The sequence below is a fragment of the Emys orbicularis genome, chromosome 2, assembly GCF_028017835.1.
Source record: "Emys orbicularis isolate rEmyOrb1 chromosome 2, rEmyOrb1.hap1, whole genome shotgun sequence".
NCBI classification, from domain to species: Eukaryota; Metazoa; Chordata; order Testudines; family Emydidae; genus Emys; species Emys orbicularis.
In genome coordinates, this window is record NC_088684.1 from 152,882,109 (window position 1) to 152,908,831 (window position 26,723).

The following is a 26,723-nucleotide window of genomic DNA, read 5'->3' on the forward strand; positions in this document are numbered from 1 at the left end:
CCACGTCCATCATGGGGGTGGAAAAAACCCACAACCCCCTACCTGACATAGCTATGCTAGGAAAAGCTTCGGTGTAGATGCAGCTATGTTGACTGAAGAATACTTCTGTCAGCATAAACTATGCTTACATTAGAGGGCTCTACTGTTAGAGCTCTACTAGCAGAGCATTTGTAGTATAGACAAGGGCTAAATTTGTGTATCTGAGATCTGAATTACTTTCTCCACTCTCTATCTATCAAAGTACTAAAAGGAGCATCTCTCCAAACACGCTGACAGAACCCAACATACATATTGTCCCTTGAGCAAGAGATAGCATGAGGGGCAGAAGATTCTCTCCTCCCCTGAAATAAATATCCAAAGTTTCAGGTCCCTATAAAATGTTTGATTTTTATTACACTTTCCAGGAAAAAGGTACCCTAGGACATGCAATATTTAATACATTTCAATTTCTTTTTGGAGAAGTTATGGGGATGTTGAAAAATCAGGTTTATACTAGAGCTACCTTCAGTATTGACTATGGAATGACTAGTGCCACTCTACATTAAAAAAGGAGTGGCAGATGATATGATCAGTTAAGGCTTATTTTGCATTGTTAATATATCACAAAAGAATTGTACCAAAGACTAGTCCTTTTTAAAATCTGAGTAAGCAAATTACATATGCTAATACTTTGTAGTGAAATACAACTGATCCTTTTTTCTTTAAGAATAATGATCTTGAGGAAACATGTAACAGAATACAAAGTACAGTAAGTGAAATTCACTCCAGGCAGCCAGGCACTGCAACATACCTGTGGATAAGCCTGTACTGTTTACCTTGAAAGATGATTGTATTTAAAATCAATTGAGCCCATCAATAATATACTAGTAGTAAAGGACAAGAAGCAGGGTCTGCATTACAATTGTTATTCCCACCAGCAAAGTTCACAATAGGAGTTTTCCCTTATTCATGAGCAATTAGACACCTGTGACTTATTGGCTGACTTGCAAGAAACTTCATTGGTCAATACTAAATGGTTACGAAGGTAGACAGGCACTCCAGAGTCTTAAAACTCTTAGACTTCATTTGTGAACCAAAGGCAGAGATGAAGCAGGAATAGATGTTGTCTTTTGTTTCAATGGGTGCACTACACTGAACTGCTAAGGGGGTACTGATCACCTCATACAGACGAATAGGAGTTTCCAAAACAGGAATTCTTTCTCTGAATCTGATGCTAAAACTGGACTCAAATTTCAGCTTAAAAATGAGAATTGAGGATGCACTGATCCCATCCTTTTCAAAGTTAACACTGAGAATATTAATCACCCACTGAAAAACCCTTCAGCTGAACTGGGTACTGACATGTTTCTTTTGTGTAAGATTGTTCCCTTTCCATATATGTGCATTTTATAGGGCAATGCATGGCCTATGTAATCACCAGGTAGAATTGCAGTCTCTGTGCTAAGGGAACACAAGGAATACTCCCCCCTACTCCACAGTAGGGGCAGTGACAGGTGAGCAGGAAGGGGGGCCTTCCCTCCATCCCCCATTCCATGGGCCAGCCAGCACAGTTGTCTAACTGTGGCAGTGTGGCAATCTGCATCCCACAGGCATGCTATCTCTGTATGCTTGTGCCCACCAGGAGGCAGATTGAGTGTCAGGGACAGAATGCCTTCTTGACCTCTTCGCTTCCAACTCAGGGCTGTACCTAAATAGTTTAATGAATCTCTACATGTTCAGAGGCATATCACCACAATTTTCAGCCCCCAAAAGTTGCTCAAATGAGCTGTGGTGTGGGCACCTTAATGGAATTCAGTCTGATCATTTTGCTTATCTTGAACGTTAATATGTTTTCTTGGAAACTAAAACTGACTTATTCCTAGAGATACCCCAGCTGATCAGCACTGTCATTAATGTCATTGTGGATAACACCTTGCCCTATAGAGTATGTGCTCTGTGAAACATCCAAACAAGTCTTGCTAAGAGAATTTGTATTCATCCCACTGAAAATATGGTAGCTGCTGTCAAACTTTTTATAGACATTTTCTACCAATGTTATAATGAATCTTTTCCATCTAAATACAATTGCACTCTAAGGCCTGGTCTACACTAGGCTTTTATGTCGAATTTAGCGCCGTTACATCGAATTAACCCTGCACCCGTCCACACCACGAAGCTATTTAGTTCGACATAGAGCTCTCTTAAATTAGACTTCTGTACTCCTCGAAAATGAGAGGAGTAGCGCTAAATTCGAAATGGCCATATCGAATTAGGCTAGGTGTGGATGGAAATTGACGGTAATAGCTCCGGGAGCTATCCCACAGTGCACCACTCTGTTGACGCTCTGGACAGCAGTCTGAGCTCGGATGCTCTGATCAGCCACACAGGAAAAGCCCCGGGAAAATTTGAATTCCTTTTCCTGTCTGGGCAGTTTGAATCTCATTCCCTGTTTGGACAGCGTGGCGAGCTCAGCAGCACTGGCAACGATGCAGAGCTCTCCAGCAGAGATGGCCGTGCAATCTAATAGAAGGAGGGCCCCAGCATGGACTGATCGGGAAGTCTTGGATCTCATCGCTGTGTGGGGCGATGAGTCCGTGCTTTCAGAGCTGCGCTCCAAAAGACGGAATGCAAAGATCTACGAGAAGATCTCTAAAGCCATGGCAGAGAGGATACAGCCGGGATGCAACACAGTGCCGCGTGAAAATCAAGGAGCGGAGACAAGGCTACCAAAAAACCAAAGAGGCAAACGGACGCTCCGGATCCCATCCCCACACATCCCGTTTCTACGAGGCACTGCATTCCATCCTAGGTGCGTCCGCCACCACTACCCCACCACTGACCGTGGACTCTGAGGATGGGATATTGTCCGCGGCAGGTTCCTCGTCGGACATGTTAGCGGATGGGGAAGATGAAGAAGGAGATGAGGAGGACGAGGCAGTCGACAGCGCTGGCACCGCTGATTTCCCCGACAGCCAGGAGCTCTTCATCACCCTTACCGAGATCCCCTACCAACCGTCCCCATCCCTTACCCCGGAGACAGAATCAGGGGAAGGATCAAGCAGTAAGTGCTTTAAATATCTAAACATTTATTTTTACAAGAACTGAAATATTTATAATATTAACAATGGCTGTTTCTTAAAGTGCTTAAACATGTAAACAATTATCTGCAAAAAAACTGGAATATTTACAATAGTAACAAAGGGTTTTTCATGATTTGTCTGCCTTAGGCTCTTCACAATTTAGTCCCAAGTATTTAAAATTTTTTTTACAATGTCCGGTAAGTCATGATTATGCTGCCCAAGACGCTCCACTCTTTAGTCCCAGTGCACCTACGCGAAAATCCGGTCAATATGGCCGGGGATGGAGGCGAAATCCTCATAGGAGAACTCCTCGTAGGTCTCATGAAGGTACATTTCCAGCCTGTTCATCAGGTTCCTGGGTAGGGCGATCTTATTGGGCCCTCCGTGGTAGGACACGTTACCGCGCCACGACACCATCAGATACTCTGGTATCATTGCCCTGCAGAGCATAGCGGCAAACGGCCCTGGTTTCTGAAGGCTTTCTCGAAACATCCTTTCCCTCTGGGACTCCGAGATCCTCAGCAGGGTGATGTTGCTCATTACGCCCTGCTTTGAATTAGGGAGGGGAATGTTAGTATTGGGACTGCTTTACAGCCACGCGGTGGAGGGAGAGGGGCAGCATACAGGGATCTTTCCCTGGAACAGCCGCGAGGGGGTGGGACAGGGGCATAGTTCATGCTGTCCTGATTGCTGGCAGCAGAGACTGGCATTGCTTTCAATGTGAAAGGAGGCCAGTGCTACTAGTAAAGTTTTAAGCAGCCAGAAGTCTACGGCTTACCATGATTGCACGCTACAGAAGTTCAGGTGTCCTGCCACGCTTCTCATATAACTGCAAGACCACTGCAGGACCCTAGGCACTGAAGGCGAGGGCCGAAAATTCGACCTTGTCCTGAGTGCGCATGTGAGAGGTGCAGTGCATGGTCTTGTTCACAGAGAAAGACTAGGTTCTTTGTACACAACTTCATTTATCTGTCTCAGGAATTCACTCCATTTTTCCCATTCACACAGACACATCTGCGACTGTCTCCCAACCCAGCCTGTCAGCACACTCCCAGAGGCTAGCGCAGATTAGGAGGAGGAAGAAGAAGATGCGGGAGGACATGTTCTCAGAACTAATGAGCTGCTCCCGAGCCCAGGCAGCCCAGCAGACACAGTGGAGGGAGAACTTGTCCCAAATGCACCGAGCAGTCATGGAACGGGAGGAGAGGTGGCGGCAGGAAGACCAGCAGGCTACTGAAAAGCTGCTTGGACTTCTGAGGGAGCAAACGGACACGCTCCGGCGCCTTGTGGATGTTCTGCAAGACCGGAGGCAGGAGGACAGAGCCCCGCTGCAGTCTATCTCTAACCGCCCTCCCCCGCCACCAAGTCCCACACCCCCCTCACCCAAAGTACAAAGAAAGAGGGGCGGCAAGGGCCGTTAAAACTTTCAGTCAACCCCTGCAGACTGCTCTAGCACTAGAAGGCTCTCATTCCCCAAAATTTTAAAAGTCCTTTCCTACACACCTAACAGAACCCCCCGTGCAAGTTTCAACCCCCACGTTTCATGTCTAGTTCATAATAAAATATTCGTTTCTGTTAATTACTGTTTCCAGGATTTTATTTTGGAGGAGAGTCTGTCTGAACGAGGGGAAGGGGCATGGTAATTGGACAGGACAGTCACCTTTACCAGGGTACAGAGGCGGAGTCAGGTCCAGAATCAGGACACATACCCAGTGCAGTGACTAGTGACCCTGTTCAATCTGGGAGGTGGTTTTCATGTTCTGGGGGGGGGGGGGGGGGGGTTGCTCTGTGACTTTGTGGCGGGGGAGTGCAGTTACAGATCTAATGCATCACAGAGCCCCGCAGCAGGAGAGCTGTAACCCTCCTCCCCCTGCCAGACAGTCACATAGCCGACACATACACGCTGTCCCGCCCAGGAGGGCTGGCAGGCTCTGTTGAAACAACCAGTCCACCACTGCGGAACCCGTCATTCCTGGAGTTTAGAAGCATCATTTGCATCACAACACTAAACCCGCACCCCGCCACAGTCTGCGTCCCAGGTTTAAAACATTCCCGCGAAAACAGTAATAAAGACAACGGTGTTCATTAACAAAACAGAACAGATTTTATTTTTTGGGAAGGGGGTGAAGGGGGTATGTAACTGGAGAGGATAGTCAACGGTAACTGGGTAAAGAAACGGTGGCAAGTTCAGGTTCTGAGTCCACAAACTTAAAATTCACTGGTGACCCTGCTCAGTCTGGAAACTGTCTTTCAAAGCCTCCCGGATGCACAGTGCGTCCCGCTGGGCTCTTCTAATCTCCCGGCTGTCTGGCGGGGAGTAATCAGCAGCCAGGCGATTTGCCTCAACCTCCCACCCTGCCATAAAGGTCTCCCCCTTGCTCTCACAGAGATTGTGGAGCACACAGCAAGCTGCAATAACAATGGGGATATTGGTTTCGCTGAGATCACAGCGAGTCAGTAAGCTTCTCCATCTCCCCTTGAGACGGCCAAAAGCACACTCCACCACCATTCTGCACTTGCTGAGCCGGTAGCTGAACAGTTCTTTTTCTGTGTCCAGGGCGCCAGTGTAGGGTTTCATGAGCCAGGGCATTAGCGGGTATGCTGGGTCCCCGAGGATCACTGTAGGCATCTCCACATCCCCAAGAGTTATTTTGTGGTCCGGGAAGTAAATACCTTCCTGCAGCTGTCTAAACAGACCAGAGTTCCTGAACACGCGAGCGTCATGAACCTTGCCCGGCCATCCAACGTTGATGTTAGTAAAACGTCCCTTATGGTCCACCAGTGCTTGCAGCACCATTGAAAAGTAGCCCTTTCGGTTGATTTACTGGCTGGCCTGGTGGTCCGGTCCCAGGATAGGGATGTGAGTCCCATCTATAGCCCCACCGCAGTTTGGGAATCCCATCGCGGCGAAGCCATCTATGATGGCCTGCGCGTTTCCCAGGGTCACTACCTTTGACAGCAGTACCTTCACGATTGCCTTGGCTACTTGCATGACAACAACCCCAACGGTAGATTTGCCCACGCCAAACTGGTTCACGACTGACCGGTAGCTGTCCGGCGTTGCAAGCTTCCAGAGGGCTATGGCCACTCGCTTCTGGACAGTCAGGGCTGCTCGCATCCGGGTGTCCTTGCGCTTCAGGGCAGGGGACAGCAACTCACAAAGTTCGAGGAAAGTCCCCTTCCGCATGCGAAAGTTTCGCAGCCACTGGGATTCATCCCAGACCTGAAGCACTATGCGGTCCCAACAGTCCGTGCTTGTTTCACGGGCCCAGAATCGCCGTTCCACAGTATCCACAAGACCCATTGCCACCGTGATGTCCTCGGCACTGGGTGTCGTGGTTTCAGACAGGCATGTGCTACTCTCGGAGTTCAGGTCCTCACCCCGGTGCCGTAGCCTCCTCGCCTGATGTCTCTCTATCTGCCTCAGTGAAAGGTCGATGATGAGCTGCGATGCGTTGACAACGGCCACAACTGCAGCGATGGTCACAGCGGGATCCATGCTCGCAGTGCTGTGGCGTCCGCGCTGTCACTGACCAGAAAAGTGCGTGAACTGATTTCCCGCCGGCGCTTTCAGGGAGGGAGGGCGGGAGTGACGGTTGGATGATGACAGTTACCCAAAACCACCCTCGACACATTTTTTTACCCAGAAGGCAATGGCGGCTCGACCCAGAATTCCAATGGGCAGTGGGGACTGCGGGAACTGTGGGATAGCTGCCCACAGTGCACCGCTTCCAATGTCGATGCTTGCCCCATTAGTGTGGACTGACAAAGTCGAATTACTGTCCTTAGTGTGGACACACACGTTCGACTTTAATATCGATTCCACATATTTGATTTAACTAAAATCGAACTACTCTCGCAGTGTAGACATACCCTAACAGATGCACTTTCCCAAATCCAACCCCTACAGGACAATGCTGAATTCTTAGAACATCTGTGTAACCCTTCTGCCCCTCTGAGTTGGCAGCAACAAGGGCCGGGTTCAGTATCTAGGGGTTCCGTTTCAATAACGCAAATGCAAAACCGGCTTGAGCCCCCACCCAGAGACCTGGGACAATTACATACCACCCCCTGGGTACCTCTAGGAGGCAATACTTTCCCTCTCGCAAGCACAGAGTCTGAGTGTAGCAAAAGCCTTTTAATAAAGGAGGGAAACAATGCGGCATTATGTTGGGGAAACACCACAAACAGGATTCATAACACAAACCATGAGCAAAAGACCCACATCCAAGTAAGTTTGGCAGTGTCCTTTTCCCCTCAGGGTCTCAAGTCCAATCACCCCAAAGTCCAACAACCCAAAAGTCTCTGTCCCTGTTCAGTGCCACCCCAGAGTTCAAAAGTTTATCTGCAGAGTTTTACCCCCCTCCCCAGCCTGGGTGGAAATGGGGGGGGGGGGGGGCAAACAGGGTGTTAAGGGGCACCTTACATAGTCCAAGGCCAACTGCCCCGCCTCTCCGTGGAGTTGTGCTGTAGTCTTCGCCACGAATGGCTCCGCTCTACCAGCCGCTCCACTCCTCCAGCCACCCCATGAACTGCTCCAGCTGTCCCCACCAACTGCTCCGCTCAGCGCTCCAACCATCCCACCAACTGCTCTGCGCTGCCAGCTGCTTAGCAATATACCTTCAGGCTCCCCCACTAGTTAACACAGCACTCAGTGATCTCAGCTCAGTAATTTCAGCTTGTAGTAGGGGAGCCCCAGTGGTGGTGCACCATTGGCCCAAAGGGAATTCAGCTCAGCAGTCTCTAGCTAGATTATTAATGGAATCAAAATTAGCTCTACTATTCAACAGTGGAGAGAGGAGGCAGTGCAATTGGTGTTCCAGGCCCTCAAAAGGGCCCCATACTATCAGGTACAAATACCTGTCCCCAACCTCTCTAAGGCCTGGTCTACACTAACCCCCAAATTCGATCTAAGGTATGCAACTTCAGCTGAAGTCGACATACCTTAGTTCGAACTTACCGCGGTTCAGACGCAGTCCACACGTGGCAGGCAGGCTCCCCGTCGACTCCGCGGTACTCCTCTCGCCGAGCTGGAGTACCGCAGTCGACGGCGAGCGCTTCCGGGATCGATTTATCGCGTCCAGACCAGACGCGATAAATCGAACCCGGAACTTCGATTGCCAGCTGTCGAACTACCGCGGTAGTGCAGACCTGACCTTAGTAGCGAGTGCTACTTAGTTGATGGTGAGACCCTCTGTCATAAAACAGTTTCATTGTCCTTGATTCACATAATCAGGGTAACAACACTTTATTCCTCCTGCCCCAATAACAGAGAAACTGGGGATCACACAGCAGCCAAAGTGACCATTTTGGGCTGCCCTGGGCTCATGCTAGGCAGGATGGGTGTGCCTATGCAAACAATATCAGCCCCTGAAGTTCTTTTCCACACTCGCCACAATTCAGATGTCAGGGTAGAGCTCATCCTGACTCTGCTTACATTTTTTTTTTAATGAAAATAGGCTAATTGTTACATTCTCTTGGCACTCTTAGATGAGCTAATACATACCAATTTAGGGGGGGAAAAGAGTTATGAGACAGGTGGATGATCGCCAAGGAGGACTCCTACCAACCTCTCAAATGCCAGAAGTGTATAGGTTTCTTTCAATGTATGTATTGTTTGGGCTCCTTTGTGTGCATATTTTGGATTCCTCTTACTGACGAAGAATATCTACTGCAGGGGAGACTAGGAGAGTGTCATGGAAAATGAACTACTGATCTGATTTTGTAAAAGTGTGCTCGCCACCATAATGAGAAATAAGGACAAGAAGTGTACTGTCCTCAGTAAAATATTTTACCTTTTGGATAAGAGAATGACTTGTACAGTTCTGTTAGTGTCTATTAAAAAAAGTTACCGAAAAGCACATTGCCAAATAAAAAAAATCATAAATGGAAGATAAATGATCTATCTAGAACATTCTTGGAGTGAACTGGGAAAATTCCCTTGCACATAAGGAGTCAAATATAATCACAAAACACAGATCAATGTGTGTAGGGTTGCACAGCATTTTAGAATCTACTGATTTTAACTGTAATGAGAATTGCATGGGTAAAACCCTCTAAAATGCTTTGAAAATGTGTCCCCTAATTGAAGACTATTATTTATACTGGTTACAGTGGGGTTTACTATTCAATATCCATACTTTTCATTCATTGAGTTTTGATCAGTATAGCTAGCTCTGTCTAACATTCCAACTGCGTGTATTTTAGCTATCTGCTTATTTCCAAAGTATAACATTGCAGTGGTGAGGACTTGAACTGCTGAAAGGGTACCACTGAAAAGCATTTATCTCAGGAAGACAGAACACATCCCTTAATTCCCTGGCGGGCGAGGGGGTGTGTCCTCTATTACACCTATGCTTGGTCTGGAGGCTGAATCCTCCAGAGTGCCAATGCTGCTCTGGGGGAGTGAAGGGTCAGAGGGAAGGCCATGTGTCTCCTCTTCCCCACCCAACAACTTTTAATCAATAACATTAAAAATGCTACTAAACATTTCAGCCAAGATTTTAAGAAATAGGAGCTGAAAGTTAGTCTTCTAAACCCATATTTAGAAATCTAAATAAGTGGCCTGTTTTTGTTGAGCACCTTGTTACAACCTGAGGCTCAGTTACCAGTCTGTTGTAAGTGGACCCATGTGCTTCTAAGCCAACTGAGTCTGGGCTGAGTATAGTCACTGTTTCTACCTCTAGGTCTCTAGGATTCTGTGATGGGGGGAAACTAGGCCCAGAGGCCCCTTGTTGGAGACCTCAAGGCCCTGCCACATCCCATTGCAGAGAGGAACAGAAGAGAAAATATCCACGTGCCCTAGACTTGCTGCAGGGGAATTAACCAATCAGAGGGGCTGCAGAAGCAGCCAATCAGGGGCCAGGAGGGCTATATAAAAAGGAACATCACTATCGCAGACTCTCAAGACTCCCAGTCTGCTCTTGATCCTGTTCCAGCCTTGCCTGAGCCCTGTTCAAGCCTTGTCCTTGTCCTACTCTGATCTTGCTTTAGCCCTGTTACTGACTCGCTCCAGCCTAGTCTCCACTTCTTGACCCTCCCTGGATGCTTGTACTCTGAGTACCCAGCTTTGACCTTTGGCCTGGATCTGGACCCCAGCTACAATTCTGACCTGGCTTGACCCTGGTCTCTGATCACCCAGCTTCGACCCCTGGTTTGCACCTGGACTCCAGCTATGGTACTGATTCTGGCTTGTCTATGGCCTCTGATCTTAGTTCTGACCCTGTCCTGTCCACGTATCTCAATTCCACTGCCACCCTTGGCCCAGTCCTGACCCGACATCTGGCTTTGACATCCACTTCAACCAGTAGGCCTGAGTACTAGGAGTCAGCACCTGACACCCCATCCCATTTGGGATCCCACTTTGCAAGGAATGGAAAAAGCATATAATAATAGACAGTCACTGCCTCAAAGACCTCAGAATCTAAAGGATCAATAGGGACACAAAAGAATGGTGAGAAAACAGAGGTAAAGTGTGAATTGTCTAGTAGCAGATCAGTGGCAGATGCAGGAATATGGCCTAAGTCTCCTGACTGGCCAGGATTATGAACTGGATTGCCAATGCTGTCCCTCAGTTGAGTCTTTTCTCACCTAGGGGCTTCTGCTTTCTATTAAAGAAATTAATTACATAGAATTGTCCTCACCAGAGTGAGAAAAGACAGTTTGGGCCATTATTACATTATTTACAAAAGAATTTAAAAAAAAAATCTGTATCCAAGTCACTTTACAAGTTTAAAAGGGGCACAAAAAGATCTTCATGAAACAATCAGAGAAGGAAAAATCCACAAGACATGAGCAAAGACTGGAAAGAAACATTGATTGAAATGGGGATACAGAGCTCAGTCACACACAAACCCTGGGTGCAGTTGCATTCAGATTGTGGGATGTTTGAAATTTGGATTTGAAATTTGCTGGATTTACCTCTTGATCATGTAGTTTTGTGAGGGTCTCCTTTTGTCTGCTACAACATTATCAACCTATTAAAAGTAATTGTGAACCAAAACCTTGGAACCCAGCATCCCTGATGTATGGGAGAAGGGTGAGATCCAGATCTGAATGTTTTGGGACCATCTCTAATAATGATAGATCCTGGTTGGTAAAGCCCTGGCAGAACCGGGGAAGCAGGCTGTTGGGTGCCCCTCTTACTGCCTCCCTCTGTCACACTGACACAGAGAAGGGTCTTGACAAAACATAATAGCAAAATGAGGTCATCAGCATTATTGCACCCCATTCATTACTCCCTGAATTGCTCTCTGAACTGCTGCTGGCCAGTGAGGTTGTTGTACTTTGTCTGACCTCACAAGTTAAATCCCAGCCATGCTTGCTGCACCCACCCAGCTCTTATCTCAATAGAGCTTTCTCTGTCCTTTTTGTCCCAGTTCTTTCTATATTTTTACAGGGCATTTAGATCCTTTACCTGCAATCACAGCCATTTAATGTCACTCCTTGCACCCTCCCAGCTCCATTGACTCAGAATATGTTAAATTCAGTGCTGTCTGGGCCATTATTCAATAATCAATAAGGAAGGTGCTAGCTTTAAAGGGTTTTTGACTGCACAATGACATTTCCCCTCATGTGTAGGAGACAGCCTTTCATCTTTTATTAGTCACTCCCATGAGCGCACACGGTCCTCTGCCCTGCTGACAAGGTGCTTATGCTGTACTCAATTCCTGATGAGATTGTGACAGTGTGTCAGATCTGTGTAAAGGGCACCTTCCTACGTTCCTTCAGTGAGCTAGCCACTGGGACTACTTGCAAAAGTAAGAGTTGTAGGATCTAGGATACTCCTGGATTTTACTCCTGTTACCCACCCATCTCGCCAATTTAACTTTGCAGGTTTTGCAGAGACCACTCTGCTGTTCTCATTGTATCAACTGCATTGCAGTGCTGCACCAGAAACAAAAAAGCAGAAGTAAAAACTCTAACTATCCTCACGTTATGACTACTATGAACCAGTGATTTTTATTGGTGGCTGCTAAAACCGGTACAGTGCAGGGGTTGCCTCTGGAGCACATTATTGGGAAACTTAGCATCCCTGAGTGGGTATCATGGTGAGGAAAGCATCAGGCCCCTTGCTGGTTGTTTCTTGAAGGCAATTGTAACCTACATGTGACAATTGAATTTCTTCAGTTTAAAGAGGAGAAAGAAGCATTGTCAAATCCCCTGTGTATCTACCCATGTCTAGAGAGCAGGGCTGAGAAGTTATCTGGAGGCACTCAGAGGCATCTAGAGGAGGGGAGTGTGGTGAGTACAGGTCATGCTCAGTAGTTGTCTGATTCAATGGCAAGGGTTTGGATTAAGAGCAAGCTTTGCCAAAAAAACCAATGCACTCACACCAGAAAGTTTGATTCACCATCAGTTCTTTATCTATATTTGAACCTCAGTGACCATCCATAATCCTGGTTTGGGGGTCTGCTTACTGTGAGTTGTCCATCTAGCTATGGCACACTCTCTGAGATACGTGTGTCTTACACACACACACACACACACCCTTTTGTTGGAAGCTGCATAGGTGACTGCATTCCTTCCATAATAAGAAAATTCTAAAGAAAATGGCCTCAGTGGGTCAGACCAAAGCTCCATCTAGCCCAGTATCCTGTCTTCTGACAGTGGCCAATGTCAGATCACCAGTGGGAATGAACAGAACAGGTAATCATCAAGTGATCCATCCCCTGTCACCCATTCCCAGCTTTTGGCAAACAAAGGCAAGGGACACCATTCCTGCCCATCCTGGCTAATGGCCACTGATGGACCTATCCTCCATGAATTTATCTAGTTCTTTTTTGAACCTTGTTATAGTCTTAGCTTTCACAACATCCTCTAGCAGAGTTCCACAGTTTGACTGTGCGTTGTATGAAGAAATACTTCCTTTTGTTTGTTTTAAACCTGCTGCCTATTAATTTCATTTGGTGACTCCTAGTTCTTGTGTTATGAATAAGGTTGCAAATCATTCATCTGGGTCATGGAAATCATGGCTTTCATGACTTTCAGTGACCTCCGTGAATTTTGCAGAGCTGGTGCGGCTGACCCAAGGACCATCCCAGCAGCTGGGGAAGCCCTGGGGCCAGACGCACCAGACGCTACTCTGGCAGCTGGTCCCGGCGTTGCCCTGGAACAGCGATCTGGGACCAGCGGCAGTGGCCACGTGGCCGCCACCCCCTGCCCAGATCAGCAGCGGCAGAGCCACGGGCCATCCCCCACCCGGACCAGCAGTGGCGGCGGGGTCCCAGGCTGCCCCCCGCCCAGACTAGAGGTGGCAGGGCCACAGGCCACCTCCCCCCCAGCAGCAGTGGGGCCCCATGCTGCCCACCTCCCAGCAGTAGTCTTCAAGAGTGTCCCCCTCCCAGAAGGTAAAATTTAGTCACAGGTATTTTTAGTGAAAGTCATGGACTGGGCACAAGTCATGACTTTTTGTTTATTGCCCACAACCTGTCCGTGACTTTTACTAAAAATACCCATGACTAAAATGTAGCCTTAGTTATGAAAAGGAGTAAATAACACTTCCTTATTTACTTTATCCACACCAATCATGATTTTATAGACCTCAGTCATATCACTCCTTGGTTGTCTCTTTTTCCAAGCTGAAAAGTCCCAATCTTATTAATGTCACCTCATATTGAAGGCATTCCATACCCCTAATCATTTTTGTTGCCCTTTTTTGAACCTTTTCCAATTCCAATATATCTTTTTTGAGATGAGGTTACCATATCTGCACACAGTATTCAAGATGTGGGCGTACCATGGATTTATATAGAGGCAATATGATATTTTATGTCTTATTATGTATCCCTTTCTTAAGGATGCCCAACATTCTGTTTGGTTTTTGACTGCCGCTGCACATTGAGTAGATGTTTTCAGAGAACTATCCACAATGACTTCAAGATCTCTCTCTTGGGGTCTAAATTAGCTGTTACAACCCATCATTTTATATGTATAGTTGGGTGTGACAGGGTTTGACTCACCACTGTGGTACCTCCTGCTGGGTGTCCAGGGAATCAGCTTAGTTCACCAGTGTGCCCTCGTCTGGTGACATCTCACCACCGTCGCTTCTGCTCCAGGACCCATGTCACCCCAAGGACCGCACCATCCTCTTCATGACAGAGCCCTCCAGCTGTGTCACAGTTTGTCCTTCCCCCCCCCTTCCGGGGGAACCAGTTCACTGTCCAGCAACTTCCTCAGTGGCAATTGGGGGTGGGGAGAGACCCAGGCCCACCCACTACTCCAGGTCCCATCCCAGGAACCCTGTAGATGGCAGCCGCATGCTGTGTCCCCTCCAACCCGGCAGTCTACATCCCTGGGCCACTTCCCTGCAGCCCCCAGCACCTTCTCCGCCCTTGTCTCAGGGCCCCAGCATCCCAGCTGGGAGCTCCCTCTTGCTCCCCTGATCCTGCCCAGCACTGCTCTGTCCAAGGTGCTAGCTACCCTCTTCCTACAAGGCAGCCAGTCCTCCTCCCTCCTTAAGCTCCAAGGAGTAACTGACCTGCTGTGCCCTGCGGCTCTTCTTATATGGGCCTGCCCAGTCCTGATTGGCTGCTCCTCATGTACTCTCCAATTGGCTGTCTCCTGCACAGCCTTCCTAGGGTCCTCTCCAATTGGCTGCCTGTGGCACAGCTTCCCTAGGGTTCTCTTAACCCTTTATAGGCTAGTGTGGGGGCAGACTCCCCATCACACAGGGATTATGTTTTCCAATGTGCATTATTTTAAAATGTCTCTTTATGTGTGTGTGTGTGTTACCCCGGGAGTGGATCTGTATATAGAAATCTGAGACTCTGATGTCCATTGCATTAGTGGTTTCTAGTCTAACCCCTTTGAAGGACTCACGACCACTACCAGCTCCACTTGCAGACAGCCCTAGAAAGGATAAATGTGATCTCATCTCTTACTGTAAAATCAGTGGCTGTAAACATGTTCTTATCACAAGCAGACCCCAACTGCAGACAAAGCATAACTCACTTTATAATCTTTCCAAATAAATTTTATTGAATCAACTCCACACTAGTACGTCCGTTAGGAGAGAATTATGTATTAAAATGTGTAGTCTTTAGGGGACTAAAGTGTTGTCAGCCACAGATGGAAAATAGGAAGTACAGTGAAAACAGGAAGTGAGCCTAATGTCTGAAGCCCCTGAGACGGGTCCACATGACCCTAGAAGACAATCCATGCTCAATGATGCAGAGGAAGGCAAAAAATCTCCAAGATCTTGGCCAATCTGACCTGAAGGAACATTCCTTCCTGACCCCAAATCTGGTGCACAATTTAACTATGAGCATGAGAGGAAGACTGGCACAGCTAAGCATCTTGGGCCATAGGAGGATTTGCTGAACTGCATCAGAATGCTGGTTTTATTTAGCCTGGTGTCCTGCTTCCAGCTATGGTCAATATCTGGTTATTCACAGAGATTCAAACCCCATAATTAATTGGGCCAATTTTGAACTAAAAGAGAAAAAAATCCTTTCTGGCCCTTATGCAGGTGACCAGCTGAAGCCCTGAAGCATTACATATGATTGGTATTATTTCACCTACAGAGAGACAAGTGTTACAATTTGGGGAACAAAGCAAAGGTTTATTTTTTTCCTGTGATGTAGAAGTGAGATATATGGGATACAGGCAAGTGGGGAATGTTATACATGTTACAAGGGCAAGTTTGACCATTATGTCTAACACAAAGTTTCCAATGATTCCATGAGATTATTCAAAGTAAGGTAGTAGTGACAATGAAAAATATCCTTTAGGATGAGATTATGCCACCCTTACTCACCTTGAATAACATCTTACTTCGCAAGTAGTGCTATTCATGTCAATAGCATTTGCGGTGACATAAGGTGCTGCTCAGCCTGGTGAGGATGGCATATGCTTGGCTTTATACAGCACACTAAATGTTCACAAATACATGCACAAGACCTGTCCCTCCCCAAATGAACAAAGGGCCAGACTGGAGAAATTACTCATTAGGGTGAGCTCTTTCTCATGCCAGCCGTCCCACTAGAGTCAGTGGGTCTATTTACATGAGTGAGGGCTCAGCAATGGGAACAAGGAGTTCACAACCTGGTCCTAAGTAAGAACAGAACCTCAGTTTCTGCTTTTGTGCAAGGTGTGGGTTACGAGACAGATTCTAAACTGCCCTACAGGGTCTCCTAGGCTTCCCTGATGGTCTGCAGTGTCTGACTGTCATTCACACTCGCTCTTTCTCATCCTCTTTATTATTTTCTCTCTCTCTCCATTTTACTCTGTGCATAGATTGTGGATGGTTTATGCCCGTGGGATCTGTGGAAAGAAATGTCAGTTTAGAGCTAAGCATTCAACTGTAGCTTGGTGCTGATTGTGCCAAATCCTCTTCCAGCTCAATCCAGGGACGGGGTATTGAAACACAAATACAGAAAAGATGGCACTATTCCCTTGTCTTTAGCTGAAGATGAGTGGTTAAGTTGATGTATTTTCTTTGAACTCTTTCTCTCATATACACTATTTCTATCTATTCCTCACCCAGTCACTATCCAAATAATTAGTGGTATTTATTATTGGTATTAAAGGGGCACCTAGAAACCCAATTTGACCTGGAATCCCATTGAGCTTGGCATGGTAAAACCACTTAGTAATAGACAGTCCCCACCTTGAGGAACTGGGATTCAAGAGGGGGAAGAAACAGAGGCAAAATATCAGTTTCCCAAGATGGAATAGCAGATCAATGGCAAAGGCAGGAATATTACCCTGTTCACCTGATTAACAGTTAAGTGTCCAATACATTGGCCACTGCTGTTCCTCAGCTGACTCCATACACACCTAGGAACTGCTGTTTTCAGTTAAAAGAATTAATTACACAGAATTGTACTCAGCAGAATGAGAAATGATGATTTGGGGGCATTATTACATTATTTATAAAATAATCTACAAAAATATTTAGCTAAATCACTAGTGTGAAACCCCATTGATGACTCTACCCTCTTTGGGCTGCTGTTGGCCAATCAGGTTGCCATATTTTGAACGATCTCATAATCCAAGTCCCAGCCCTGCTCCCTGCACCCAATGAGCTTGTTTCTCAGTGGGGCTTTTTCTGCCCCTTTTGTCCCAGTTCTTCTGGTTTTTTTTTTTTTTTTTTTTTTTTTTTTTTTACAGGAATTCAGATGCTTTTCCTTCACCTCCCTGATCCCTCCCAGAAAAAAATTAACTCATAGTTGGCTGGACTGTTGATCGATAATTGATACTGCTTGATTTAAAGGATCTGTCACTGTACAATGATATTTTCCCCTCATGTTTAGGAGACAGTCCTTTGTCTATGATAGGAAACTCCCAAGAGCACACAGTCTTCTCTACCCTGCTCATAAGGTGCTTGTGATGTACCAATTACTGACGAGTCCGCTGCCCAATTAAGTGTCCAATTAAGAATATCAAATGCTGCAGTATAAATTCTTATTTCCCTCTTACTTTTGGGGTTCAGGCATGTATCTAAGGGCATGTCTACACTACAGACATAAGCTGACCTATGTTAGGTTGACTTACAGCCACCACAGCAATTACTGATGTCCACACTACTCTCCTTCTGTCAGTGAAGTGCATCCTCACTAGGAGTGCTTCCACTGACTGAAGAGGGGCAGTGTGAGGGACTGAGAGCCAGGACTCTCAGCTCCATGCAGCTCCCTGCCGGGAGCCCTGCTGGGAGATGGGGCCAGCTGGCCTGGTTTCTCCAGCATGGAGCCATGAAATTGACAAGACAGCTAACAGACAATGTAAGTAACGCAGTGTCTGCACAGACACTGCATCGCCCTAACTACATCAGCATAAACCCTAGACCTCTTTTGGAGGTGGAGTTACTATGTCAGTGTAGTAGGGCACGTATATCAGTGGAACAAGGCTGTAGCGTGTACACTGACATAATTAGGTCAACATAAGCTGCCTTACATCAACCTAACTGTGTAGTGTACACCAGGCCTAACTGTGTGTATTTGAGATGTGACAATATGTCAAAACGTCATGAAGGACTAGTTCCTGAACCTCTTCTGTGAGATATCACTGGGACTTCTCACAAAAGTAGAAATTGCAGCATCTGCCTTAAGTGCATAGATATGGATTTTCCCCCGTCACCCACCCATCTTGCCAATTTAGCTGCCCAGGTCTATTAAGAACCCCTCTGAAGTATCCATTATAATAACGGCATTGCAGCTCAGCCCCAGAACCAAAGAATCAGGAGAAAATTCCATTTGTGACTCTCCCCTTGTAATACCTAATGTAAAACTCTGATTGTTATTGGTGTCTGCCTAACAATTATAGGGTAGAGGGGCTAGCACATGAAGATGTTTCTCAGAAGCTTAGCATCTCTGTGAGAGCGTCATGGCTGTTTCTTGAAGGCAATTGTAACTCACATGCTTGTACTGCAGCAATTGAGTTTCTTTAGTCTAAAGAGGAGAAAGAAGCAGTGGGGAAGAGACATGGATTTTTGTTGAAATCTCTGTGTCTCTGCACACATGTAGAGAACAGGGCAGGATGCTTAGAGAGAAGGGCTCAGATGCATCTAAAGGAGGGAGGTGAAGGCGGTGCTGGTGGTAATTCGTGGATATGCTCAGTAGCTGTCTGATGTTATGTCAGGGGTTTTGATTAAGGGCAAGCTGTCTAGCAGGTTCAGCCCATCTGTTATCTGAGAGCTGAGGCTATCAGAGCTCAGTGGGATATGGGGTTATAAATAGGGGGAGTTGGAGAAGGCTTTATGGATGCGGCAACTGATCAAAGCAGGACTAAGTTGCATATGTTGTGTGAGCTGTGTCCCACAGTCTGTGACACTTGGGATCCAGACTGCAGAATTCCTATCTTGCTGGAAGCTGTAGAGACAATCAACTATTGACTTTAGGACTGGAATTACTGCTGACCATGGAAGAGTTTTGCACTGATTTGGGAGGGGAATCAGAGGAGCTTGGAGAATTGTGGGGCTGCCATTCCCCTTTGTCTCTGAGGAGTCCAGCTGACACACAGGCACTTTTGATGCCATGCGGCAGATATTGTGAAGTCATCTGTCTGGGTGTATGTGTGGGAGTGCTGAGGAGTGCCTTCCAATTTAGGCAGCAGCAGGAAAGTGGGGAAAACTATGTGGGGAAAACACTGCATGAGAATTGTTTAATTTTTTTCTCACAAGTATTCCAAATGCAGGTTGCAGAATGATATTATTCTTAAAGAAGTGGTATGCCAACCGCTCTTGGCAGTGGAACTCTGTATAATATATATATTTTTTTCCTTTTCAGTCATGAGAAGACTAAGCGCTGGCATGAGCTTCAGCAGAGAGATGGGCTGAGGTGCAGGAAAGAAGGGAGTGTATTAGTTATACAGAATATTACATGAGTACCCCCTGAACCCATTACACAATACTTGGAGTTGTATCTCTCTCTCCCCCTCTCCTCTTTTATGCCTTATTTTAGGGCCCACAAAGAGAACCATATCTGCCTCCCTCCTAACCCACATCTCAATCCTTGGACACACCATAAGCATTAGGGACAAAACAATGTTTTGGGGAGCATATACAAGAAAATCCTTTCCCCTCACATACATCTTCCCAGCTTTCCCCCCTCCACGAGGGAGGCCAGTTCCATGGCCTGGGTGTGTGTGTGGAGAACGTTAGGTAATGTGGTGAGCTATGTATGGGGTTGTAGGAAGCGAACACATGGTTGGACATAAGAGTGTAATTGGACATCTGAGGACTTGGTAAAGGCCCATTTGGTTGCTAAGATCCACCATGAAGGTTCATTCAAACGCAAGTGGTGGGCAAGGATGGGGGGGAAGGGAGAGGTGAGCCTTGCTGGCTAGAGTAAGTTTTTCCAGGACCTAGCTGAAAGTGCGAGGACTGGAGTGTCAAGACACTAGAGACTAGTTCTTCAGCGACTTAGCAGTCCAAGGTACCGGAAAGGTGACGTTCAGAGGATGTAGGACCTAGCAGCTTCTGTGAAGGAAGTCTGAACTGGGATGTGTCATAAGACTTTCCTGTTCTTGAGAGAGGTCATCACTTGATGAACAGTAAAGTAGTTCATTCATGCATTTACTTATAAGTAATGAAGTAAATAATTTGTTAAACATGTCTGCATTGGAGCTGTGGTGACTAATTTTTTTTCCTGCAGTGGTCTTTGAAGAATCCCTAACATATTTATCAGGGATCACCGTGTTCCTGGGGACAAGGTCCTCAGAATAAGGGAGCATAGTGAGGGGAGACGATGTAAAATTTTCAAGTTCAAAGCTTGCTGGTGGCAGCATTTACCTGAGCCCATGGTGTAGGAAACCTAATGTCATTACAGACTGGTCCTTTGCTATGGTATTTGCATCAGCCTGATCTTTTCTGAGTGGAATTTTTAACCTCTGCTCTCCATCAGTTCTGTCACTCAGAATAATTTTCAGTGCTTTACATCCATCACTTTGTGACCTCCTGAAAGTAGAATACATTGAATAGTGGATGCTAAAGCCAATACAGTTACTCCACCCTGGGATAAAGTTTGATCCTCCATCAGTTCTTCATTCATATTTGAACTTCAGGGGGATTTTGTGATCCTGGTTTTGGGGTCTGCTTACTGTAAGTGGCCATTTGGGGTTGGCAAACACCCTGCGTGAAGTATGTCTCTTTTATATTCCCTATTTTTGGGGGCTGCAGTCCTTTCACACAAAATAAAATAACATTCTAAAGGACAAAGACTGGCTGGAGCTTTGTGAGTCTCCCTTTATGTTTTTGTATTGCTCCAGGGGTTGGTCTGTATCACTGACTAGATGGATACCTGAGGCTGGGATACCCATTGTGTTTGCAGTTTTTGTATAGCTGCTTTGAATAAGAACTGTTACAAGTAGATGGCTTTTCTTCTCCAACAGCACTATCTGTGTGATGCCCTGATATTCCTGAGCCAGTAGCAGAGATGTAACGCCCCTGGTGTCATGTTCTTTATCATAACATAGACCCCATATCCTTTATGTACAGGATCTCTCCAATATTTTAATTGGCGCTATTCCCTCCCACAAGCATCATCCTCAATATTAGTTGTATTTATTTTTCGTATTAAGGGATTGCGTAGAGACCCCAATCCCTTTTGAGATCCTATTGTGTTAGGCAAGTTAAAAACACATAAGTGTCCTTGCACCAAAGAGCTTGGAATCTAAAGAGTCAAGATGGACATAAAAAAGGAAGGAGAAGAAACTGAGGCAAAGTATCAGTTGTCCAAGGTGGTATAACAGATCAGTGGCAGAGGGTGGAATACTGCCTAGGTCTCCTGAATGACAGTCCAGTGCCCAGTGCTGAGTATCAGTTGAGTTCTTTTATTCCTAGGGACTTCAGTTGTCAGTGAATTCATTACACAAAATTTTACTCAGCAGGGTGAGAAAAGACTACTTAGGCCATTATTTCTTTATTTATAAAATAATTTTCAAAAATCCTTATCTGAGCCACATTGCAACTCTGAAAAGGGCACGAAAGAATCATCGTGAAAATGTTAGAGAAGAAAAATTGCACAAGAGAGAGGAAAGAAGGAAAGAAACAGATTGGAAAGAAACATTGTGACAAGGAGATACAGATCTCAGTCACACCCGAACCCTGGATCTAGTCACAGTTAGGTCTGGTCTACACTAGAATATTAAATTGGCTTAGCTACATCTCTGAGGGGAGTGAAAAATCAACACCCTGAGCGACGTAGTTAAACCGACCTAACCCCCAGTGTATATATCGCGCTAGGTTGACCGAAGAATTATTCCATCAGCCTAACTACTGCCTCTTGAGGTCACTTACCTATGCTGATGGGACAACCCTTCCCGTCACTGTATGTAGTGTCTACAGAGTCTCTGGGGTGTTTGAAATCTGGAACTTAAAGTGGCAACTTGTCCCCAACCTTGACAATGATACATCATTCTGTGTGAACTCAGGAAGACCTTGAAACCTCACACACACACACACACACACGCACACACACACACAGTGTTTGTCCAAATGAGCTCTTATTTTGCAGCAAGCTGGGATGTGAATCTACCCTATGCTAACTTGCTGCTCACTGTGTCTGTGTCGGCCCTGCTGCCATGCACTGAAAGTTCCCTAGTGCACTTTGATCTACCTTCCTTTGAAACTGGTGTAGATTAAAACACCAAAGGGAACTTTTAGTTTAAGACCGCTAGAGAGTGAACAGCCATCTGCACTATCCCTTTCTTAGTACTTTTGAAGTACTTATTGGACACACCTCTCGGTATGGAGTTCTTGTAGGTTGGTGAAGGTCTCCTTTCATGTGCTGTAACATGATCATCATATTATCGATTAGAAATGGGTGTGAACCAAAACCCAGGTGTCAGCATCCCTGATCTTTGGGAGAAGGCAGATCCAGATCTGGATCAGAGTTCTTTGGTTTGGGCCCATCTCTAAGAGGAATAATGTCTGGTTAGTAAAGCCCTGGCAGAACTGGTGAAGCTGCCCCTCTCCCGGCCTCCCTGTGACACTATGAGGCATAGATGGATTCTGACAGAACATACTGGGAAGGTGAGGTCATCAGCATTTTGACACTCCATTGATGACTCCACCCCCACTGAACTGCTGATGGCCAATGAGGTTGCTGTATTTTGACTGATCTCACAATCCAAGTCACAGCCCTGCTTTCTGCACACAACCAGCTCTTTATTTCAATAGGTCTCTGTGACAGAGTGCTGGAAGTTAGCAGGTGAGCAGCACTCTCATCAATTAGGCATAAATCAGCTCCCCTGGAGAAAACTGATTGAGGATGTGGAACCTAATTGGTTGATCAGACTGGGAGGCTTGATGAGCCAATTAGTCCAGCTGCTGAGGGTTATAAGAAGGACACAGGAAGGCTGTACCAGGGAAGAGATGGAGTAACTGGGCCCAGTGTGTGTAGAGATCTCAAGGAAGGGAGCCCTCTGGTCCTGCAGTAAAGGGCTAAAGGTAGAGAAGTACTGTATATACAATTGTTGCATGAGATTGTGCTGGTATTACTCCTGACGGTATTCTGTGCCAAACAATTTAAAATTCTGCACACAATATTTTAAAATTCTGCAAAATTCTTCAAATTTTATTTGTCAATACATAAATATGGAGTCTCCAGCATGGCAGCGGGGAGCACAGGCCACTGACTGCACAGAGGTAGGAGATCACCCTGCGCTACTCCCCATCCCCCGAGACATGGACTTGGCAGTAAAGTTACACATGACCCTGACACAGTGCACAGAACTGTACCAGAAACAGTGTGGGGCCATGCTCCTCCGTGCTAAGCACACTAGATGTAGGAAATTGGGCTCGGCTCAGCCCAACTCGATCCAAGTAGAGAGGGGCTTAGTGTAGAGAGATCCAGGTGTGGGGTGATAGAGTTCTGTGTGGGGCAATCTGGATGTGGGTGGCTTGGTGGGGGGTCTGGGGGCAAGGAAGATCTGGATGAACAGGGGCTCATTGGGGGGTGGAGGGCTTCTGGGTGCAGACACAATGGGACTCTGGAAGGGGGTCCAGGTGAAGGTGGTTCGGGCTCAGCAGCAGGAGTCTAGGTGTGGAGGGCTCAGCAGGGGGTGGTGGTGTTCAGTACTGACTTGGTGGGGTTCTGTGGGGTAGGAGTCTGGGTACTGGGGGGTTAATCAGGGTGGTCCAGGTGCAGGTGTGGTGGGGCTTGTTGGGGTGGGGTTTGAGTGCAGGGAGTGGTCTGAGTGCAGGGGTGGGGTCCAGCTACAGGGAGGTGGGGGTCTGGGTGCAGAGGGTGAGGCTTTTAAGGGTGTGGGTTCAGGTTCAGGCGAGTCAGTGGGTCGGGGGGGTTCTGGGTGCAGGGGGTGAGGCTTGCTGGGAAAATCTGGGTATGAGATGGGTCTGGATGCACAGGGGTTGGGCGGATGGGGGGGAAGCCCCCCATTCAGTGACCCCTTTCCCCATGGCTGAGATGTGATGGCGGGCAGGAAGTGGGGTGGGGTGCAGTGCTTCCTGCAGCTGAAGAGGTTTCTGGGGGTGGGTCTGACCCAGCCCTGGCTGCTTCTTGCAGGGGAAGAGGAAGTCCTGTTCTCCCCAGCCAGGACTAGTAGCTGATCCTGGCACGTGGTAGGAGCCACTGGCCGGAGCGTCCCCGGGCACCCAAAAAAATGCACCCGTGCTGCTGGGGAGTCGTGCATGACCGCTCTTGCAGCTTCCCTTTTCTTCCCTCTCAGAAATCATTTTTATGCAGAGAAGCAAAGAAATTTGTGGGGGACATGAATTCTGCATGTGTGCAGTGGTGCCGAATTCCCCCAGGAGTATGGTGTTGGTGTGGGGAGTGTAAATAAAATGCACAAAGTTTCCACTGAACAGACAGATACTGAGGGTCATCTGAGAACAGAGCATGCCCCATTACAGGCTCACTCTGTTCTTTTTGCCCCAGTTCCTTCCATTCCTGCCCAGGGTATTTAGATGCATTCCCTGGGAAAGGTTTCTTAATGCCACTCCCTACACCAACTCAGCTCTGCTGACTCAATGAATAAAACTCTGGGCTGGCTGGGCCATTATACCATAATCAGTAAGAAAGCTGTAAGAGCTAAAGTATTTATGCCTACAGAATGACATTTCTTTCCCCTAAGGTTTAGGAGACAGACCCTTGTTTGTGATATGACTTCCACAAGCACACACGCTCCTTTGCCCTTCTGACAAGGTGCTTATGTTGTATCCAATTCCCAAACAGTCTGATATCCTGATGGTGTCCCTCTTAGGACACTTAATTCTCTTCACTTCTTTTGGTGTTAAGATGCAATTATGTCTTACCAATTGTATGCATATTTGAGCTTAACAATATGTCAGAGCTGCATGAAGAACTCATTCCTATCATTGTTCTGTGGGCTAGCCATTGAGATAACTTGTTAGAGTAAGTGCAGGGTCTTCTCTAAAAGTACAGTCATGGATTTTTACTTTGGTCATCTTGTCAGTCTAGCTATGCAGGTCTAAGAGGGACCCCTTTTCAGTTCCCATTATATTAACTGTAATGATCTTGAGGGTCATCAAATATAACAAACCGATGAATGAAAAAGGAATAAAGCTTTAATAAAACAAACTGGAGAGTGCCTCTGGCGAACTGCTGCACATGGTCATGTGGTGTTCCCAACTGCCGCCTCCAGGACACATTTCCAAATTCCTATGTTCATAATACTGTCCAAAACGAGGGAACATCTCTACATTATATTCTTCTGCATCCATATCTCTATATCTTCCCTCTTAAAGAAAAACAAATTAATGCATATACATATATATACACAGTTTAAAACTATCTAATAACACATGCATTAAATTCTCAACCCATGTAATATATTTCCATAAACCCAATATGTCAGCTACCTAGAGAGGAGAGGTTACCAGCACATCACTTTATTTACCAGTCATTTTCTTCAAATACCTCATCTCCAGGCAGGTTAGCAAGTCCCTATGCATCTTTCAGGACATTTAATCTCCCGTTCTGATCTTCTCAGTATCAGTCTTTCATTAGAGTCTGAGTTGTTCTCTTGTTCCTTCATAGTTTCTCCTTTTTGCATTGATGATAAAGGATCAGTCATATGGTAAATGCCAGAGTCCACATCTACTGTCAATGTTTTGGAACTTTCTGGGATTACTCATAGATCCCTTCAATTATGTTGAAATGCGTCCCTCTGGTCTGTCTGGACTATATAAAACCTTGAATGCAGCTGTTCTTTAATAGTACCTCTTTGGCCCCAAGTATTAGAGGGTGTGATTCCTCAGGCACACTCTATCACCTGGGTTAAGAGATGGGAGATCACACTGGTCTACAATTTTTGAGAAGTCGTCTGCTTCAGAGATAAAATGTGCTATTTATTATGTATTTTGATGTGCTGAATTCAAATATGACAATTAAAACACCTGATTGGCTACTGTTTCTAAGACATTTAAGTTTTTTACATTTTATGTCTATGTATATTGTGTAGATAGTAAAGTTTTAATCATAAATTGTAAACCTAGGTCTTTTCATGTGTTTATGGTTGCTTTACATCAAGGGTCGGCAACGTTCGGCACGCGGCTCGCCAGGGTAAGCACCCTGGTGGGCCGGGCCAGATTTATGTACCTGCTGACGTGGCAGGTTAGGCCGATCGTGGCCCCCACTGGCCACGGTTCGCCGTCCTGGGCCAATGGGGGCGGTGGGAAGCCGCGGCCAGCACATCGCTCACCCGCGCCGCTTCTCGACGCCCCCATTGGCCCGGGACTGTGAACCGCGGCCAGTGGGGGGCGCGATCGGCCGAACCTGCCGCTTCAGCAGGTAAATAAAACTAGCCCGGCCCGCCAGGGTGCTTACCCTGGCGAGCCGCGTGCCGAACGTTGCCGCCCCCTGCTTTACATGATAATAATTCACCTGTCCTGTTTATGTAACACTTTAAAAATCAGCAAAAGGGTTATATAAATAAAATTTATTCTGAAACAAAAGGCAAAAAACTATTCTGTACATAGTTTAGTCCTATTCAGTGTCTACTCGGCGCTTCTTGGCTTGTCTCTTGTATTCATTAAATGGAGCATCTCTTGTCACTGTCCAGCAATAGTTTGCAAGCATTGATGGGCTCCATTTGCCCTGATAGCGTTTCTCCATTGTTGCAATGTCCCGGTGAAATCGCTCGCCGTGCTCGTCGCTCACTGCTCCGCAGTTCGGTGGAAAAAAATCTAGATGAGAGTGCAAAAAATGTATGTTTAGTGACATGTTGCAACCAAGGCTTTTGTAT